We start from the raw sequence: 22,463 nt of genomic DNA on the forward strand, positions 1-22,463 counted from the left end.
TTTCTATCGATTCTCTTATAACACTGTCCCAAAATCTGGGTGTTTGTGCTAGAATCTTGGTATCCCCATACTTCATGGCATGGTCTAGTTCTAGAGAGTGTTCAGCAATGGCTGACTTAGTCACCTGTCTTAATCTAGTGTGCCTCTGATGTTCTTTGCACCTGATCTCAACAGTTCTTGTCGTCTGGTCAATGTAGTTCATGTTATATTGACAAGGTGTATTGTAAATCCCTGGTTTTCGTAACCCCAGGTCGTCTTTGACACTCCCCAGCAGTCCCCTGATCTTGTTGGATGGACAGAAAACACACTTGATATTGTGTTTACGGAGGATCCTACTGATTCTGGCAGAAATAGAGCCAGCATAGGGCAGCTATGCCACCTTCTTTGCTTCATCTTGGTCTTCTTCAGGAACCTGTGGTATAGTGGCTGGTTGGAGTGCCCTCTCAATTTGTCTGTCCGTGTATCCATTTTTGGAGAAAACTGTTTTGAGACGTTCTATCTCTGTAGGTAGATTCTCTTGGTCTGACAGGGCACGTGCTCTGTGGACCAAAGTCTTCAGAACCCCATTCTTCTGTGCAGGGTGGTGACAGCTGCTGGCCTGCAGATATAAATCAGTGTGTGTTGGTTTTCGGTACACACTGTGGCCAATTGATCCATCTGCTTTCCTCTGGACTAGTACATCCAGAAATGGCAGCTGGCCGTTCTTATCCAGTTCCATGGTGAACTTGATGTTAGGGTGGCATGAGTTAAGATGTTCAAGAAACTCGTTGAGCCTGTCCATCCCATGTGGCCAGATCACGAAGGTGTCATCCACATACCTAAAGAAGCATGTGGGTTTAAATGTGGCTGTCTCCAATGTCCTCTCCTCAAAACTCTCCATAAACATGTTGGCAACCACAGGGGACAGTGGGCTGCCCATAGCTACACCTTCAGTTTGCTCGTAATATTGGTTTCTGTACAGGAAATACGTGGATGTCAGTGTATGATTGAACAGGTCCAACAGAGAACCGTCAAATTTCTCTGCAATCAGTTCTAGTGAGTCCTTCAGTGGGACCCTGGTGAACAGCGATACCACATCAAAACTAACCATGGTGTCCGAATCTGTGATGTGCAGTTGCTTGAGGCGTTGCAGGAAATCTTCTGAGTTTCGGATGTGGTGAATACATTTCCCCACATATGGAGACAGGAGACCTTTCAAGTACTTGGGCTGTTGTGTACGTAGGTGCCCCAATATTACTGACAATAGGCCGTAGGGGCACGCCCTCCTTGTGTATTTTAGGTAGACCATACAGTCTAGGTGGCACTGGCGCTTTTTCCCGTAGTTGTCTGATGATCTTATCGGGCATCCCTGTTTCCTTCAAGAGAGCACTAGTCTTCTTGGCCACCTTGTCCGTGGGGTCACACTCCAGAATTCTGTATGCAGGGTCCTCCAGAAGTTGGCATACTTTCTCATCATAATCCACCCGCTGCAAGATGACAGTGGAGTTCTCTTTGTCTGCTGGCAGTACCACAATGCTGTTGTCTTCCCATAGTTTCTTCAGTGCAAGCCTCTCCTCGGTTGTGATGTTCGATTTCGGTGGCCTGGCCTTGGTGAGGGCCCCGCATGTCTCTCGGCAGACTTCCTCTGCCACATTAGGTGGAAGTGTGGCTGCAACTTGCTCTACTGCACTGACGAAACCTGAAATGGGTACATTTCTAGGGGTCCTAGCAAGGTTGAGACCATTGCTGAGTACCTTTAAGGTTGTATCATCAAACTGTAAGCCACTCAGATTCGTCACAGTGCGTGTCTCTTCTATCTACTGTGCTTTCTTACTCATGTGGTCAAACTTTGCACATTGGCAAGATGAGGCATTCCTTCTAGCACACTCAGCTAAAGACCAGGGGGCACGGTCTACCCAATCCCAATCTTCTCTTGTTAAGGAGGCTGCCATATACAGATGAATGTGTAACAGCTCCCTGGCCACAACATCTAACCTGTGGCGCATATCTCGAATCCTCTCTCTCACCAGTGCCATGTTGGCTCTGCGTTTTATCTTGTTCGCCGCTCTGGAGTTGATGTGATGTTTAATTCTGGCAAATACTGGTACCACTTCTCCATCTCGACACCTCAGCAAAAAACTGAGAGAACTCAGCATCTTCCCTTTCTTCTGCCGTAGCTTGTCCAGCTTCTTGATATTTTGATACATCTCCTCCCCGTAGAGACTTTTGATGTAACTCTTCAGGCTTTCCCGGCGATCTAATGACATCTTGGGTTGTCGGGTGTTCTGCCGGATATCAGCGTCGTACTTGCACGATATTTTGGTCACCTAGCTCGTGGCCTTCATCAGGTGTGACCTGAGACTACTCCTCGAGTGGACCTGGTCCTGTATTTATGCCTATGGTCTTCCCCCTCCACCAACGGCTGCGGGCGTCACACCAAGAGAATCTACCTATAGAGATAGAACAGTGTTATAAGAGGATCGATAGAAATTAAAATGGCTGACGATCTTATGAACCGTGACACAGGATACCAGCTAAGGAGAGCCTGGGATCCGGCTCTGGAATTGTTAAAGGAGCAACGAGGCCAGCTGCAACACTAGACAAACAGAAGAACCAGAGACATGGAGATGGAAAACGAGCCCCTGACGGACTGCCAGGCGCACCAGACCGAAGATGGAACACCCAGAAGTGGGACTGGTGGGCGCGGAACGCAGAGAGAACATCCAGAGCCGCAGCGGACGTAAAACGGAGCAGCAACGCTCCAACAGGTCGCAGGGAATGGGCGCGGACTACAGAGGAAGCGCCTGCAGCCGTTGGTGGAGGAGGAATGCCATAGGCATAAATACTGGACCAGGTCCACTCGAGGAGTAGTCTCAGGTCGCACCTGATGAAGGCCACGAGCTACGTGACCAAAATATCGTGCAAGTACGACGCTGATATCCGGCGGAACACCCGACAACCCAAGAACTCTTATACTGTCCAAATAACGCATAAGACAGCCTAGAGACCTGCTCGCAAAATAATGCACAGACGTGAAAACAATGTGCATATCACCACCCGCCGCCCCCTGTCTACTGGACTGCACAGGGGGCTGCCACACAAGCTCCCAGAAGTCGGGATGCATCGACAGCCTCCGTGACTGTCAGCTGCCAAGCCACACACAGGTGCCCATTCGGATCTCTCAAGGATGAGGCGGTGGCATCCCTAACACGTTTGCTAACCGTCATGTGTAGAAATCAAGCACTGCACACCTGTTCGCAAAATAAAGCAACAAACACCGAAACAGCTCTAATACGTCAAAAGATAATGCATGTGTTACGCTCACAATGCTTAAACAGCCGAAAATTATCCAGTGCACAAACACTCAGTGCACATAAAGTACACTTCTGAACTACCATCAACTGCAACTATCACAGGGTCCAACGAGCTCTGCTGGGCCAGCTGGACGCAAGCTAGCGCAGGAGCGCTGCCGACGGCATGTCAAAGTCACCTTTACAGTTGACGTTCTTCGAGTGTTATACCGACATCACAGGTCTATCTAAATAAGCGCCAAGTCATCTTCTGGGCAGCGCGTGTGTGTGTTCACTGCTGCTGGTGTGATCCCTCTCTCTACCTGCGGTCCGGCAAAGAGCTAATTGCCAAGCGACTCACCCTTGCAGACGCTGCAGAAATACGTTCCACAATAGCACAGGTTGCATTGTTCCGCGCGGTCCTAACAGAACATGCGAGATGAGTCTAGACGTGCTAAACTGCCCAGCATAACTGGTACAATGCCACGAAATGCGCTCGCGTATCTACAAACCATCGCAAGCGCATCTAACAAGGTTCTCAATCTTAAACTGATATCACATGGGTATGTAAAATAAGAACCAAGTCAACCTCTCAGAAAATGTATAGTGTCCCAGAAATAGTTAATGCTCGCTTTTGTAGGAGCTTACTAGACGTCTCGGCTTGTATGCATGGAAATTCTTGCCCTAACGGAACCTTTTTACGCAAATAGCGCAGAATAACGTCAAATGCATTCTTCCTTCCGGTCCTAACGTGGTACCCCATCCATCACATGTTACCCTTCCTGCTTTCGCCATACACAAACGTTCTCACCGCTATGTAGACTCCTATATTCCAGCACAAAGGATGCCTTGTGAAATGAATGGAGCATTATGATTAGCTCTTATCGAATTTAATTTACCCTCTGAATTTCTGATGCCGCTGGTGTGGAAGCACCATTCACCTTCTTTTTTTCTATCTGCAGACCAGACTTTCAGCAGTAAAAAGCTATTTTACACAGATCGCCATATTGCATCGGCAATTAAACCTTACAAACTACCCTACATATCGTCAAATAGGGAAAGACTCTTTCTCAATTACACTGCTCTCCCACCGAGGACAGGGGCTTGAATATTAGAACATGAAACCGATATGCGACCAAACAATATATCACTGCATACCTTACGTATCGTTAAATACGGAAAGACTCCTACTCAATTACACTGCTCCGGTGAAAGGACCATATGTAAGATGGTGCGTATGTGCGCTGCTAAGAGGTGTGCATAGATTTTATAGTCTGCATTCATTAATGTAAGGGGGCGATATGCAGAGACATGAGACCCTCTCTTTGGCTTAGGCACAGGTAGAAGAATGCCAGTGACGAATTCAGGTGGAATTGGGAAGGACAGATTAAAGAGTTCCTGAATCATTTCCGTCCAGCGAGGAAGCATTAACGTGATGAACGCCCGGTAAAACTCCACGAGGAGAGCATCCGGTCCTGATGATTTGTTCTTGGCCCCCTCGTTGATCGCATCTATCACCTCTTCTGCGGTGATTGCAGGCATCATGGACGTTGACTCCGCTACGGTGAGGGTCCGATCAGGGGAAGGACAGAGATCATCAGGAATTGGCGTTGCCATCTGTTCGTCGTCATAAAATTGGTGATAATGTTCAGCAAAGGCAGACACCACTGCCGCCTGTGTTGTGGGGTGAACACCGTCGGTGATCGTGATGTTAGGGACGAATAGTCGACGTCGACGACGATGGTCGGATGCGGCATGGATTGTGGATGGCGTTTCGTCGTGGAGGAGGTCCTGTCTTGGGAACGCACCACGACTCCATACAGTAGTGCATGTTGGAGAGAGACGAGACAAGCTTTAGTACGCTGTCGTTGACTATGGGTTTTAGGTGATGGAGGGAGCGCATCGAGCTCACGGACGGCGTAGTGAAAATTTGTGGTGTCTCGATGCCATGCTGCTGCTTCCTTGTCACATTGCATGAAGACCTTTCTGATCGCAGGTTTGGCACATTTGAGCCACCAATGGAACGTGAATGTGTACTGGGGGAGGTGTCTATCGCAAGACGCCCATGTAGTGGCAATACATTGTCGGCAGTGTGGATCACTAAGGAGGGATGTATTAAGCTTCCAGTAACCTGTGCTGCGCCGTACTGACTGAGGTGGCAAAGCCAGGTAGCAAATGACGGCGCAATGGTCCGAAAATGCAAGGGGCCATCGTTCTGCTTGGGAGACTTCGTTGCCAATTTGGGCAGAGACATAAAACCGGTCCAGTCTGCTCGCAGAATGTGCTGTATAATGGGTAAAACCGCGGGTATTGCCATGAATTTTCTCCCAAACGTCCACTAGATGAAAATCTTCGACTATAAGTGAGCAGCGCCGGGCATGGCGAATAACCAGGCATTTGACCCTGCGGATGGAGGACGCTGTTGAAATCGCCTCCCATGATAAGGCGATCATAGCGCCCAGAAAAGAAGGGCGCCACGTCATGTTCGAAAAAAGTGGACCGCTGCCGACGGTTCGTAAGGCAGACGGAGCTTAGATATCGATGACGCGCGTCTCGAAGATGGTAACAGCCATGCGCTTTCCAGAGGGAAGGATTGTCGTGTCCGTGAGTGGGATTTCTTCGCGTATGTAGAAAGCCACTACACGCCATGATTGATCACATGTGGACGTGTATGAGTTTTAGCCGTAGACCGGTGGTAGTGTGGCAACGCGTACTTCTTGAAGAAGGACGACGTCGACGTCAGAGGCCCGAAGCATGTCATATAGGAGCTTCAGCTTGGGTGCAATGCCGATCATGTTGATGTTCAGTGTGGCGAACCGATACGTTTGTTTCAGTGGTGGTGGACGCGCATCTACCATCACCAAGGGAAGTATGAGGAGCGCACCGACAGGAAGTCCCGTCCCATCAGCTGCAGTGCCTCGCTTTTGATGTTGAAACGTAATGTCTTCTTCCGATAGTTGTGCACCATGGTGGTCTAGAAGGAAAATGGCACTTACAGCGCCTCGCCTGCAGCGCTCGGTGCGTGACCGCCTCGCAGCACTGCCGGTGGCAGACTGGTAGGCCGATCCTGGCGGTACTACAATGCCGGGCCAACCCGCGACAGAGGTGGAGCAAGCCCCTAGCACTCCGTCATGAGCCAAAAATGAGTTTAATATTCTGGTCCTGCGATGCAGGACGTATCAGATATTAAGCAGATAAGAACAGATTTTTTTAGACTCGAGAGGATATTCTTTAAATGGGAAGGAACTCAGGATGGGTTACACTTCAGGTAGGAACCGAGCCGGAGTAACAGTTTCGTGGCCGACGTCATCTGTCCAGAGAGTCGTAACTCACTAGCTGGCACTGGGCTTGTGCTTGTAACTAAGAATTATCTAAGCGAGAGAATGGGAGATCTCGGGTTGATCCGGAGTGCAGTGGCACACTCCGGCCGAGATAAAAGGACATATGTTTAGGTTAGCCCCGGTAGAAGTCCAGCACAAGGGCTGGCCGGGGAGAGAAATACGAGTGTGCACCATTGCGGGCGCACGCCCCGTGAGGGTGGCCAGCCACTCGCAATGAGAGGCGCCACCGGCGTCTGGACGCCTCGGCTAGGAGGAAAGAGGAGGTGGGCCGCATGCGACTTTCTTGCTAGCCAGCCGGTGTCCCACAATCTGCCATAGCCATTTCGACAGCAGGATTCTTCGGACTGGTTTCGCGTAGGCCGGGCTACCGCATCGACTCCCTTTGAAAAAAGAAGGGTCTAAAAAAAAATACATCGCATATTAGTGTTAGACAGCACTGCATCGTACGAGCGATTAAGCTGATAAGAACAGCACTACACTTTGATCTTAGCCAAAAGCCCGATATGATAATCGCAAACAGTGGTTGACGAAATAATTAATAGACTTTCTAGTTAGATATACTGTACCCACAGGAGGCAGAGTCAGGCTGGCTGGCAAACACCTGCCGGTGCGAGTCTCCTCTTCACACGCCTCTGCTGCGGCCTCGATAACTGCGCCTTGCAAGCTGCCTCTCTGCTGTCAGGTGGCAGCGCTTCATCTATGAGCGGCGCGAACCGGTCACAGCCATCGGAACTCCCCCTCCAGACCGGTAGCCGGTGGTGTTGCCCATGGTCAAACCCCAGACATTTGATTGGAGAGCGGTGGCTGGCGCTTGCGTACCTCAGTGGCTCGGTGCTGGGGGGACCTTAGTTCGACCATCGCCCCCATCGAGGCTGCGGCTGAACAACCGTGTGAGGGTGGAAGTACATTGGGGGTCTCGCAGCGGAAGCCAACATACAGTCGTAGACGACTCGATGATGTGAAGATGCTTTGATGACCTCCTTGGACAAATGACCAGCACTTACACTCGCAAATGCCGATTATATTGGAGTTGCTGAAGTCACGCCTGGGCGCATTCCGAATGGCTCACGGTCACGATAACTGCTGAGGCAAGTCACTGATGGTGCGATGAAAATGGTTCAAATGGCTCTGAGCACTATGGGACTTAACATCAGTGGTCTTCAGTCCCCTAGAACTTAGAACTACCTAAGCCTAACTAACCTAAGGACATCACACTCATCCGTGCCCGAGGCAGGATTCGAACCTGCGACCGTAGTGGTCACACAGTTGCAGACTGAAGCGCCTAGAACTGCACGGCCACACCAGCCGGCCGGTGCGATGACGTTACGCGGAGTCAGTGAATTTTCTCAAGTGGCCTGCTTACGGAACTAGGTCTGTCCTACTTGACCTACACTGCTTCAGATAGGAACACATTTTCCTTATTACGCAGCTGTCTGAATTAACAAACACTGCCAAGTTAATGTTACTGAAAATACTGATGAGTGGATTTAGGGCAACCAACCACTGTTTATAAACTGAGATATGGCATATTTATCTTCACTAGTTTTGAATTCTGTTACATCCATGTTGACAAAAGATTATCTAAAGTAGTACTACAATGTATAATATGCACACATCGTAAGTTTGGTACACATGTAAGAGAAAGAAATTGAAACAACGTACACTGGAATGATAACGGAGAGCACACACACGATCCTCACAAGTTTATCAGTACTTTGTGGCTGGACTAACACTTCTGGTACCATGTTTCACTCTTCCTTTCCTCCACACTCACGCAGTACCACTGAGAATAGTATATTTATTTAGACGTCAAATTCCATAGGACCAAATTGAGGAGCAAATCTCCAAGGTCAAGGAACGTGTCAATACGTGAAGTATTGACATAAAAGTAATAACAGAGAAGCCGGCCGTGGTGGCCGAGCGGTTCTTGGCGCTACGTCTGGAACCGCGCGACTGCTACGGTCGCAGGTTCGAATCCTGCCTCGGGCATGGGTGTGTGTGATGTCCTTAGGTTAGTTAGGTTTTAAGTAGTTCTAAGTTCTGGGGGACTGATGACCTCAGAAGTTAAGTCCCATAGTGCTCAGAGCCAATAACAGATAAAAATAAAATGTTTATGAATCAGAATAAAGTGACGACATAAGTTTAAGTAAACGCAGTCAAGAACACAACAAGTATCAGCTTAAGTTTTCAAGGAATTTCTTGACAGAATAGAAGGAGTCACCCATGAGGAAACTCTTAAGTTTCGATTTGAAAGCGCGTGGATTACTGCTAAGATTTTTAAATTCTTGTGGTAGGTTACTGAAAATAGATGCAGCAGTATTCTGCACACCTATCTGCACAAGAGTTAAGGAAGTCCGATATAAATGCATGTTTGATTTCTGCCGAGTATTAACTGAGTGAAAGCTGCTTATTCTTGGGAATAAGCTAATATTGTTAACAAGAAATGACAGAAAGGAATATACACTCCTGGAAATTGAAATAAGAACACCGTGAATTCATTGTCCCAGGAAGGGGAAACTTTATTGACACATTCCTGGGGTCAGATACATCACATGATCACACTGACAGAACCACAGGCACATAGACACAGGCAACAGAGCATGCACAATGTCGGCACTAGTACAGTGTATATCCACCTTTCGCAGCAATGCAGGCTGCTATTCTCCCATGGAGACGATTGTAGAGATGCTGGATGTAGTCCTGTGGAATGGCTTGCCATGCCATTTCCACCTGGCGCCTCAGTTGGACCAGCGTTCGTGCTGGACGTGCAGACCGCGTGAGACGACGCTTCATCCAGTCCCAAACATGCTCAATGGGGGACAGATCCGGAGATCTTGCTGGCCAGGATAGTTGACTTACACCTTCTAGAGCACGTTGGGTGGCACGGGATACATGCGGACGTGCATTGTCCTGTTGGAACAGCAAGTTCCCTTGCCGGTCTAGGAATGGTAGAACGATGGGTTCGATGACGGTTTGGATGTACCGTGCACTATTCAGTGTCCCCTCGACGATCACCAGTGGTGTACGGCCAGTGTAGGAGATCGCTCCCCACACCATGATGCCGGGTGTTGGCCCTGTGTGCCTCGGTTGTATGCAGTCCTGATTGTGGCGCTCACCTGCACGGCGCCAAACATGCATACGACCATCATTGGCACCAAGGCAGAAGCGACTCTCATCGCTGAAGACGACACGTCTCCATTCGTCCCTCCATTCACGCCTGTCGCGACACCACTGGAGGCGGGCTGCACGATGTTGGGGCGTGAGCGGAAGACGGCCTAACGGTGTGCGGGACCGTAGCCCAGCTTCATGGAGACGGTTGCGAATGGTCCTCGCCGATACCCCAGGAGCAACAGTGTCCCTAATTTGCTGGGAAGTGGCGGTGCGGTCCTCTACGGCACTGCGTAGGATCCTACGGTCTTGGCGTGCATCCGTGCGTCGCTGCGGTCCGGTCCCAGGTCGACGGGCACGTTCACCTTCCGCCGACCACTGGCGACAACATCGATGTACTGTGGAGTCCCCACGCCCCACGTGTTGAGCAATTCGGCGGTACGTCCACCCGGCCTCCAGCATGCCCACTATACGCCCTCGCTCAAAGTCCGTCAACTGCACATACGGTTCACATCCACGCTGTCGCAGCATGCCACCAGTGTTAAAGACTGCGATGGAGCTCCGTATGCCACGGCAAAGTGGCTGACACTGACGGCGGCGGTGCACAAATGCTGCGGAGCTAGCGCCATTCGACGGCCAACACCGCGGTTCCTGGTGTGTCCGCTGTGCCGTGCGTGTGATCATTGCTTGTACAGCCCTCTCGCAGTGTCCGGAGCAAGTATGGTGGGTCTGACACACCGGTGTCAATGTGTTCTTTTTTCCATTTCCAGGAGTGTATATATATTGAGAGGCCCATGTCAAAATACCGAGACTAGTGAACAGGGACCGAGAAAAGTTTCGTGAACTTACACCACTGATTGCCCGAACCGCCCGTTTCTGAGCCAAATATATCCTTTTAGAATGGGAATAGTTACCCCAAAATATAATAACATAACACAGAAGCGAATGCAAATAAGAAATGTAGACTAATTTTCGCGTCGAACGATCACTTACTTCAGATACCGTTCGAATAGTAAAAATGGCAACATTAAGTCTTTGAACAAGATCCTGATCGTGGGCTTTTCACGACAGTTTACTATATATCTGAACACCTAGAAATTTGACCAGTTCAGTTTCACTAGCCATATGCCCATCCGAGAAATTAAAACGTCAGATTTTGTTGAATTGTGAGTTAGACCCAGATAAAACTGAGTCTTACTGTGATTTAGCGTCAGTTTATTTTCGACAAGCCATGAACTTACGTCATGAACTGCAGTATCTGAAACCGAGCCAGTGTTGCACTCAACAACCTTTACTACCAAGCTAGTGTAATCAGGAAATAGAAATATAATGTGATACTAGATGGCATAACATTTATATACACACATCAAAAAAAGTTCTGCATCACCTCGGTTCTGAGAGTTCCGTAACCTGTACAGAAAATTGGAATAGAGACCAACATAAACATCATATCCGCCCTGTTTATTGCTCATGAAAACCACACATTGCATGTTCTATCACCATACAGCGAGACCTTCAGAAGTGATGGTCCAGATTGCTGTACACACCGGTATCTCTAATACAAAGTAGTATGTCCTCTTGCATTGCCAGCCGGTGTGGCCAAGCGGTTCTAAGAGCGTCAGCCTGGAACCGTGCGACTGCTATGGTCACAGGTACAAATCCTACCTCAGGCATGGATGTGTGTGATGTCCTTATGTTAGTTAGGTTTAAGTAGTTCTAAGTTCTAGGGGACCTCAGATGTTAAGACCCTTAGTGCTCAAAGCCGTTTGAACCATCTAGCATTGATGTATGCCTGTATTCATCGTGGCATACTAGTAGTGGGGCAACCTATGTTCTGCATCACTCTGCATTGTTGCCAAATTTATTCAAGATGGCGGCGATGGAGCTGGTGGCTTATGTAGGAGTGGTTTGCAGGTCTGTATGGTGTGGGACATGTCAGTGCGTGTGTTCTGTGATACATATACTCCATCCCTAAATAAAGTAAATTCGTTCCTCCATCCATGGGCCTAGTGCCGGGTGAGTCCTTTTATCCAAAACTCGTTGGAAGAGGTTGTGTCTTGGAGGCTTAGGTTAGTGTTGATGAGCTTCGTTTGCAACAATTTTCTTAGGTTGTTGGGGAAAGTGCAAGTGACCTTTTTTTACTGGCAGAATTCTAACTTCGTGTTGGTTTCTAGGAGGAAGTGGTGGTCGGGTGGCTAAGGTTAGTACAAGTGTCCTTTCTTTCCAACAATTTTCTTAGGTTGGTAGAGAAACCGCAAGTGACCTTTCTTTACTGTCAGAATTCAAACTCGGCGCTGGTCCCTAGGAAAAGGTGGCGGTCTCAAACTTGAAAGTAGTTGAAATTAGATAATTGAACCGCTTTTCATACTTATATGAAATTGTAAATTGAATTATTTAATATGATTAAAATTGAAATGCAATTAAGAGCTTAGGCAATTGATAGTTTAGATGTGCGATGTGGGTGTTAGCATATTTACAGAAGACTATGTCCATCGTGTGTATGGAGGTAGCGATCAAGGGTGTGTGACGAAAGCGGTCGGTCGCCCATGGGACAGCGGCGTGTGATAGAGCAGACGGTCTTGAGTCAGTTAACTTAGCGAGAGCGTTCTTTGTCGAGCATGCCACGTGATGGACTGGCGGTTGTGTGACATCAGGGCGGATTCCACTCTCCAGGAAAACAACTTTCGCGCCAAAAGTGTGGCAGGGCGTTCTTTGCCCACCGTGGGCTGGACCGAATGGCCGACCACTGTGTGTTGTGCTGGTAGATTCCGCTCCCAGGGAAACAATTTTGGGGCGAAACGTGTGGGAGGGATGAATACATGTGGTGAACAGACAAGCTATGGTTGTGCCTTCAGAATCGGCAGGTTCCAGCGTGTTCAGCGAAAACATGTTTACAGCGTCCAGCGGCTACCACGGTCAGAGTGGCCACCTGACCACTGGCGGGCTACCGCTGACCGGTGGCGCCAGGGGTAGCCTCCTCTGCTGGCGATGATTTGAACTAAGTCAGTTGGAGTCTGGACCTAGTGGCGAGCGCACTGGGTGTTGCTGCGATCTCGAAGATGTGTACTAAATCTGTTGGAAAACACGTGATGACCATACTGCTTGAAATAAAGACTTCATTCCTTTTTCCTTGCAAAATCAGAAGATGTTAATTACGTTAGTATAAGTGCAGTTTATTATTTGACACGATTTTGATAGCTTAGAAGTGAAAAAGGATAACTGACAGTCTAAGTTCGTAGGATGTGGACTATTTCGTACGTGTGATCGATTGTGGTGTTGGAATTTGAACGTGTGACAGATTTTTGTAATGGATGTAACGCAAATGGCTTTCTTCCCACCGAAATTGGACATCTCGAATAAATCATAAATGATAACAAATGATGATGATAATAATAAATAGAAGTAAAGTTTTCGAGACATTATCGTTTTGGAATTTGAACTTAGCGCAATTTTCTAGTGGAGGTAGGACAATAATAATAATAAATAATAAATGATAATGAATGATAATGAGTGATAATAAATGATAATGAATTATAATGAATAATAATAAAGACAAGTACGGTGTTTGCAGCCATTATCGTGTTGAAATTTGAATTTGGGCCAAATTTCAAATTTGCACCAATTTTCTTCGGGGTTAGGGTAGTGGAGTTAGCCCAATTGGCTTTCTACCCGCCAAAATCCGCCATCTTGAATGACGTCACGGCGATGCTCTCTGGTGGCAGGGGCTGATAATTTAATCAACAGAGACAATGGGTTTCCTCTTAGCAAAACGTGGAATCCTGTATTATCTTGCATCAAAACTGAACGTTCTTCGGTGCGGCCTTGATTGTGATATATCGTTGCCAGCAGTGTTTCACTAAGGGCGGCGCCACCTCCCTGTTTTGGAAGCCAGAAACCGTGATGGGCGGCGCATGCGCCGTGTACTGAATGGTGGCCTATATAGGATGTCGAATTGTCCTCTTGCGTCAGTTCTCAGCGGGACTCATCAGCAGAAGCAGCATTTCGTGAAGATGGCGAACAGTTGGATCGCCGAAATATCGAGTCAAGTTGATTTTAGGATTCGGCAGCAAACCCGAAGAGACTTTCAAAAGACAAGTACGGTTTTGCAGGCATTATCCTGTTGGAATTTGTATTTTGCGCCAATTCCTTCTGCACGGTTTGGTTAGTGGACGTAGCCCAATTGGCCTTTTTTCCCACCAAAATTCAAATTTCCCACCATTTTTCTGGAGGCTAAGGTTAGTGGATGTAGCCCAATTGGCGTATTTTCCCCGCCATCTTGGATGACATCATGCACTGTTGCTAAGTCTACACACTGCCATCTTGGATGACATCATCACCACCATCTTTCATAAATTTGGCAACAATGCAGAGTGATGCAGAACATAGGTTGCTCCACTGCTCATACTATCCAGAAGTTCATCAAGGCACCGTTGGTCCAGATTGTCTCAGTCCTCAGTCTCATCCCTCAGAGTGGATGGTGGGTCATGACATTCACAAAAAGCCCTTTCCAATCTATCCCAGGCATGTTCGATAGGGTTCATGTCCGGAGAACATGCTGGCCACTCTAGTTGAGCGATGTCGTTGTTCTGAAGGAAGTCAATCACAAGATGTGAACGATGGGATGCGAATTGTCGTCTATGAAGACGAATGCCTCATTAAAATGCTGCCGATATGGTTGCACTATCGGTCAGAGGATGGCATTTGCGTATCGTACAGCCGTTACGGCACCTTCCATGACCATCAGAGACATACGTTGGGCCCCTATAATGTCACTCCAAAACAGCAGGTAACCTCCGCCTTGCTGCAATCTCTGACAGTGTGTCTAAGGGGTTGATCCTGATCAGGTTTACTCCAAACACGTCTCCGACGATTGCCTGGTGGAAGGCATATGCGACACTCATCAGCGAAGAGAACGTGATGCCAATCCTGAGCTGTCCATTCAGAACGTTGTTGGGCCCATCTGTACCGCACTGCATGGTGTCGTGGTTGCAAATATGAACCTCGCCATGTACATCGGGAGTGAAGCTGCGTATCATGCAGCCTATTGAGCACAGTTTGAGTCGTAACACGACGTCCTGTGGCTGCACTAAAAGCATTATTCAACATGGTGGCGCTGCTGTCAGGGTTCCTCCAAACCATAATCTGTAGGTAGCGGTCATCCACTGCAGTAGTAGCCCTTGGGCGGCCGGAGAGAGGCATGTCATCGACAGGTCCTGTACGATACCCTGATGAAGCCATCATTTACACAAAGACTGCAGTAAGATGTGCAGCGACGAATTCCTGCGTCCTGATGCAGCTCTCCGTGCCTAGCCACAACGTGCCGTACGGTGCTGATAAGTCAAGAGAAAATATGGCAAAGACCAACTTGCTTGCTGACAGGGCTGTTGTAAAAGACGATAGCACGGTTCGTCCTTTTTGCGATTATGAAAACACCACAGACGTACAACGAGGAGGTTCTGTAGCCCTACATTCCGCCAGTTCTCTTTGGTAATCTCCGCGTCATTGTGCGAAACTGTCATGAGTTTACCCGTGCAGAACGATGCCCTTGATGCATGAACAGCACCTCTTACCCTGTGCGCTCTTGAGATTTGTTCTCTACTGAATTCATCTGCCACGAGCTAGTACAATGGGAAATAAGAGAAACGAAGCGTTGATACATAGTGCCAAAGAAATATCTTGGAAACTGAATGGACTTATAAGATAGGGGTTGCGGAGATTCTCCGCAGAATCGGCGAAGAAATTAACCTGTGTAAAACACTGACAAAAAGATGGAACAGGATGATAAGACTTGTGTTAAGATGCCAGAGAAAAATCTTCCATGGTACTAGAGGTAGCTGTAAAGAGTAAAAACTGAAAGGTGAAACAGAAATTGGAATATAACCAAGAAATAATTGAGGGCAATTGAGGATGAAGGATGTCATTGCTACCCCGAGATGAAGAGGTTGGCGTAAAAGAGGAACTTGTGACGAGCTGTATTAGAGTAGGAGGACTGTTGATTCAAAATAAATAAATAAATAAAATAATAAAAAGTAAAATATGATACATCACCTATCTCATAGCCATGTTATGGGCTATCCACAAACATTTTTTATTGGCAGTATAACTAAACGATTCTTAGAACACTATTTGGAACCTGTGTTTTTAAAAATCTCGTCACGCTGCTGCCTGTGTCACTATGAACCTGTGTCCAATCTCCAAATGAAGTAGCATTTTACGCCTTATACACACATCAAAAAATGTTTTGCATCACCTCGGTTCTGAGAGTTCCATAACCTGTACAGAAAATCGGAACAGAGATTAACAGAAACATCATTTTCGCCCTTTTTATTGCTCATGAAAACCACACATTGCATGTTGTATCACCATACAGAGAGACCTTCAGAGGTGGTGGTCTAGATTGCTGTACACAACGATACCTCTAATACCTAGTTCCACGTCGTCTCGCATTGATGCATGCCTGTATTCGTCGTGGCATACTTTCCACAAGTTCATCAAGGCACTGTTGGTCCAGATTGTCCCACTCCTCAACGGCGATTCGTCGTAGATCCCTCAGAGTGGTTGGTGGGTCACTTCGTCCATAAACAGCCCTTTTCAATCTATCCTAGGCATGTGCGATAGGGTTCATGTCTGGAGGACATGCTGGCGACTCTAGTCGAGCGATGTCGTTATCCTGAAGGAAGTCATTCACAACATGTGCACGATGGGGGCGCGAAATGTAGTCCATGAAGACGAATGCCTCGCCAGTATGCTGCCGCTATGGTTGCACTGCCGGTCGGAAGATAGCATTTACGTATCGTACAGCCGTTACGGCATCTTCCATGACCGCCAGTGGCATACGTCGGCCCCACATAATGCCTCCCCAGAACAGCAGGAAATCTCCACCTTGCTGCACTCGCTGGACAGTGTGTCTAGGGCGTTCAGCCTGATGGGGTTGCCTCCAAACACTTCTCCGACTATTGTCTGGTTGAAGGCATATGCGACACTCATCGGTGAAGAGAACGTGATGCCAATCCTGAGCGGTCCATTCGGCATGTTGTTGGGCCCATCTGTACCGCGCTGCATGGTGTCGTGGTTACAAAGATGGACTTCGCCATGGACGTCGTGAGAGAAGCTGCGCATCATGCAGACTATTGCGCACAGTTTGAGTCGTAACACGACGTACTGTGGCTGCACGAAAAACGTTATTCAACATGGTGGCGTTGTTGTCAGGGTTCCTCCGAGCCATAATCCGTAGGTAGCGGTCATCTACTGCAGTAGTAGCCCTTGGGCGGCCGGAGAGAGGCATGTCATCGACAGGTCCTGTCTTTCTGTATCTCTTCCATGTCCAAACAACATCGCTTTGGTTCTCTCCAAGATGCCTGGACACTTCCCTTGTTGAGAGACCTTCGTGGCACAAAGTAACAATGCGGACGTGATCGAACCGTGGTATTGACCGTCTAGGCATGGTTGAACTGCAGTCAACACGAGCCGTGTACGTCCTGCGTGGTGGAATGGCTGGAACCGATCGGCTGTCGGACCTCCTCCGTGTAATAAGCGCTGCTCATGCATTTTTTTTACATCTTTGGGAGGGGTAATGACATCTCTGAACAGTCAAAGAGAACGAATTGTGAGCTACTCCCTGCATTCTGTAATGGTCCAACTTCTGAAGCAATATTTTGTGATCAACACAATCAAACGCCTTAGTTAAATCAAGAAGTATGCCTAGCGTTCGAAATGTTTGGTTTAACCCATACAGTACCTCACAGAGAAAAGAGAATATAGCATTTCCAGTTGTTAAACCACTTCTAAAGCTGAACTGTACATTTGATAGCAAATCGTGTGATATAATATGATCAATTATCCTTACATACACAGCCTTTTCAATAACTTTAGCAAACACTGAAGGCATAGAGATGGGTCTAAAATTGTCTACATTATCCCTTTCTCCCTTTATAAGGCAGCTTTACTACTGAGTACTTTAATCGTTCAGGAAATTACAAATATGGCTAAATACAGGGCTAAAATATGCAGCAAAAAAGTGGCTCTGAGCACTATGGGACTCAAATGCTGAGGTCATTAGTCCCCTAGAACTTAGAACTAGTTAAACCTAACTAACCTAAGGACATCACAAACATCCACGCCCGAGGCAGGATTCGAACCTGCGACCGTAGCGGTCTTGCGGTTCCAGACTGCAGCGCCTTTAACCGCACGGCCACTTCGGCCGACAAATATGCAGCACAGTACTTCAATATTCTGCTAGGCATTCCGTCATATCCATGAGTGTCCTTAGTCTTCAGTGATTTAATTATTGACTCATCTCCCCCTTATCTGTATCACAGAGGAGTGAGTCAGACATCAATCTCAGAAAGGCGTTTGCCAAGAGTGCTATATGATTCCCTGTAGGAACTAAATTTTTATTTAATTCACCAGCAATGCTCAGAAAATGATTGTTAAATACTGTATATATATCTGATTTATCAGCAACAGAAATATTTTTACTACGAACTGACTTTATATCGTCGACCTTGTGCTGCTGACCAGACACTTCCTTCACAACTGACCATATGGTTTTAATTTTATCCTGTGAGTTAGCTATTCTGTTTGCGTACCACATACTCTTTGCCTTCCTAATAACAATTTTAAGCGTCTCGCAGTACTGTTTGTAATGGGCTACTGTAGCTTGATTGTGACCACTTCTAACATTTTGATATAATTCCTGCTTTGTTCTACATGATATCCTTATCTAACTAGTCAGCAACCCATGCTGCCTTTTGCTGCTAGTACCCCGTTTGGAACGTTCTAATGGAAAGTAACTCTCAAAGAGCATGAGAAAAGTGTTAAGGAAAGCATTGTATTCGTCATCTATGTTATCGGCAATATAAACATTCTTCCGCTCTTGTTCTTTGACGAGGTTTAAAAATTTCTCTATTGCTGTTGGATTAACTTTCCTACATAGTTTGTAATTATATGTGACATTTGTTTGTGTGGTGTCACCGCCAGACACCACACTTGCCAGGTGGTAGCCTTTAAATCGGCCGCGGTCTGTTAGTATACGTCGGACCCGCGTGTCGCCACTATCAGTGATTGCAGACCGAGCGCCGCCACACGGCAGGTCTAGAGAGACTTCCTAGCAATCGCCCCAGTTGTACAGTCGACTTTGCTAGCGATGGTTCCGTGACAAAATACGCTCTCATTTGCCGAGACGATAGTTAGCATAGCCTTCAGCTACGTCATTTGCTACGACCTAGCAAGGCGCCAATACCAGTTACTATTGATACAGTAATCATGTACCGTCAAGAGCGACGCTCATCATTAATGGATTGAAGTTAAGTATTCCACCAGCTACGTCCGTTTTTCTATAGTCTAATTTCCTTGTCCTGTTCCAGACCTCACGCCAGCCTGCGTGAGCTAAAACGCGTGCCTTTCGGCTTCCTCTAGTATACCGGTGTTGGCTCTCCTGCCAACCCACAACAGTTTGAATACAAAAGCCTTTTAGTATTAAAATTTGTGCATCATGGTCTGAAAGGCCATTCACGCTATTACTAACAGAATGCCCATTTAATGATGAAGGATGAATAAAGATATTGTCTATGGTTGTGCTACCGTTCCCCTGCATCCTAGTTGGAAAAAACCACAGTCTGCATTAGATCACATGAATTTAGGAGATCTAACAACACCCATTTTCTTGCACCATCATATACGAAATTTATATTGAAGGCACCACATATAACTAATTTCTGGTACTTCCTATAAAGTGAATCAAGAACCCTCTCTAGCTTGAGCAGAAATGCTCTGAAGTCAGACTTAGGGGACCTATAAACAACAGCAATTAGAAGTTTAGTTTCATTAAATTCAACTGCTCCTGTACAGCATTCAAATATCTGTTCAGTGCAGTGCCGTTTTGTGTCTGTGGACTCAAATGGAATACTGTTTCTTACGTACATGGCCACTCCCCCACCCCACAAGGAACTCCTTGAAAAACAGCCAGGTAACCTGTATCCTGGTAAAGGAAGCCTCTGAATTGTCGAACTATTTAAGTGGTGCCCCTATATATCAATAATTTCAGAGTTAACATCTATAATCGGTTCACTAACTTTATCTCTAATACTTCTTATATTTTGATGAAATATGCTGATTCCTTCTTTACTTGGAAACATGATGTCCTCTGAAGGTGATCCGTTAGTTAAAAAGAGTTCTTTCAAGCAGGTATACCTATAAGCTGACTTCAACCTAAAAAAGGTGCAGCTCTAACACCAACTACTACAGGAATTTTTCCATGAGTGATCCCACCACCACCCACTACACTGTCACCTGTAAGTTTTGCCAGCCTCCCCTTCCCATACCTATTGAGGTACAGGCCATGCCTAGTGAAACCCGATGTACTGATAGACTTAATTGGCACCACTGCAATGTGTTCCATGCCATCTGCCATCAGTGCCTTCCCCAGGCCCATGTTAACGCGCCTAACAACCGCATTAATATGAGGCCAATCATGACGCTGAAACAGTTGCACGAAATGCACATTAGTGCCACCAGTTTGAATAGCTATCTTTACCAGATCAGCACGTACATCATATTGCCCTTCCCTATCAAGACTACTCCCTGCTGCAGCCACTATCACTACCTGATTGTCCTCCATAAAATTCCTACGTAACTCCCCTTTGCTGTCAGTCACCTGAGCCAACCCTGCACTAGGTTTCACAATGCTGGTGACCTGGTACTCACTCCCCAACACTTCCTGCAACTGCTGGCCCACACCTCTACCGTGCGAACTACCTAGCAACAGAACCTTCTTGTTTCTGTTAGACTTGTCAACCGACCTAGGCCTGCTAACTGCTGAGGACTGCTGCATGTTCGCTACACCTACAGCTACAAGAGGCTCCTCTCCTCTCAGTTCTGACAGTTGGTCAGATCTATTGCATATACGTAAAGTAAAACTGTCTGAATACCTCCTCTTCCTAGCTGCCTTCTTGCCAAACTGCCAGTTCCCATTCCCCAACACCTTTCACCGACATCCTACTTCCTCCTTCGCGTACTGTAACTGAACCTGAAGGGCACAGATCTTACGCTCCTACTCCTCTATCAACTTATTTCTACTACATATTCTGCATTCCCAGGAGAGGATCTCGCTAGAATGCCCACTGGCTTCTCCACTGCATTCCCCCTCAAATGAAAATACTTTGAACAAATCCCACACCGTAACCCACTACTCACAAATCTGCGACAGAGCCCACACTTCTCACTCACGTTAAAATTTTTCAGTTACTGAAAAAAACTATGCGCCTACGTTACCTAAGTTCAGTTACACTAGTAGAACTGTTTATAGAAATAACAATAGCGGTCTCGAAATTCTCTCTCTACTAAGAAAGCAACTACTTTTATTAATACTACTAAACCACAACCATTACCAATACCAACAGAAATTCAAGCGGCCACTGGAGCACTCAACGAAGTTAAAGCAGTGAATGAAAATTTTACTGAAATATTTAACTAGAAACAATAAGAAACATCAGCTGAAAACCAAAGCACGAAATTTACTAAACAACTTCAACGCACAGAAAACTCTAAAAAAACACAGCGAGCGAAAGTTTCCAAAAGTTTATTAAATCGTTGTTTCGCCACAGACAGCGCGAAACACCGTTGAAAAATATTAAATTTAGTAACTATATAACAGTGCACAAATAAATTTGTCAGTAATTAGCTTTATAACCGCTACAGCTGCAACCGGGCGCCGCGAAATGTAAACACACTACTGAGACGTAAGGGTTGGATGAACAACGTAAGCACACTCACGGACAACAAAATGGCTCTGAGCACTATGGGACTCAACTGCTGAGGTCATTAGTCCCCTAGAACTTAGAACTAGTGAAACCTAACTAACCTAAGGACATCACAAACACCCATGCCCGAGGCAGGATTCGAACCTGCGACCGTAGCGGTCTCGCGGTTCCAGACTGCAGCGCCTTTAACCGCACGGCCCACGGACAACAGACCACTCGAGTGAGTAACACACGAAGAAAGACTGAGATTAATGAAAATCCACTAATAAGTTACTAATAGATTATATCACCTTATCAAAGTCTTGCAGGCTTGATGATACTGAAGGAACTAGTGGGAGGAACTATATGGAAACTCAACTCTTCTAGTAGCTTTGATTTCAACATAATAATGTATGGTATTTGCCCACTGTGGTACGACGGGATTTCACCGAACTAGTAGGGTTTAGTAATCTGGTGGGCTGCATACTACCTACACCAGTACATTGATAAGAATGGTTGTCAACCAGGAAACCAAAGGAATGAGTGCCTTTAAGCGGCTAAACATATCTTGGAAGCTATTCAGGAAGTTTAATTTTGCTGGGCCTACTGCACGTCTCACAGAGCAGATGACCAAATGATACGCAACATACTTTGCATACAAACGCCGCAAAATGCCTACGTGCGGTCGCCTCTGAGGGGCGTGACCAATCTTAAAAGACACCTGGTGTTGCCGGGAAGCGTCAGCGAACATCTTGCCTCTAACCTAAGTTTTCCCCTTGACGTGATCTATCACCCACAAATGTTTTGCGAACACTTGTAAAGACGATGTAAATAAACTTTTCCCCATTGCTTCTTCGTCTGCTTTGCTGAAACGTCATCGCTGTTTTATGAAGGTACTACTAAAAACTATATTTGTAAAGAATTAGATATTTCAGTTTCTCTTGATAGCTACATAACATTTTTCCTCTGTTGGAGCAATATACACTGATGGCGATTGACACTGAATC

At 46.8% G+C, this 22,463-nt stretch overlaps 1 pseudogene; it reads right to left on the reverse strand.

Annotated features, from left to right (window-relative positions):
- Positions 1–6,320: 6,320 nt before the first annotated feature.
- LOC126472219 (U2 spliceosomal RNA) lies at positions 6,321–6,497 on the reverse strand (annotated as a pseudogene).
- Between the last annotated feature and the right edge of the window lie 15,966 nt (positions 6,498–22,463).

Source organism: Schistocerca serialis, chromosome 3 (genome assembly GCF_023864345.2).
Source record: "Schistocerca serialis cubense isolate TAMUIC-IGC-003099 chromosome 3, iqSchSeri2.2, whole genome shotgun sequence".
Classification (NCBI taxonomy): Eukaryota; Metazoa; Arthropoda; class Insecta; order Orthoptera; family Acrididae; genus Schistocerca; species Schistocerca serialis.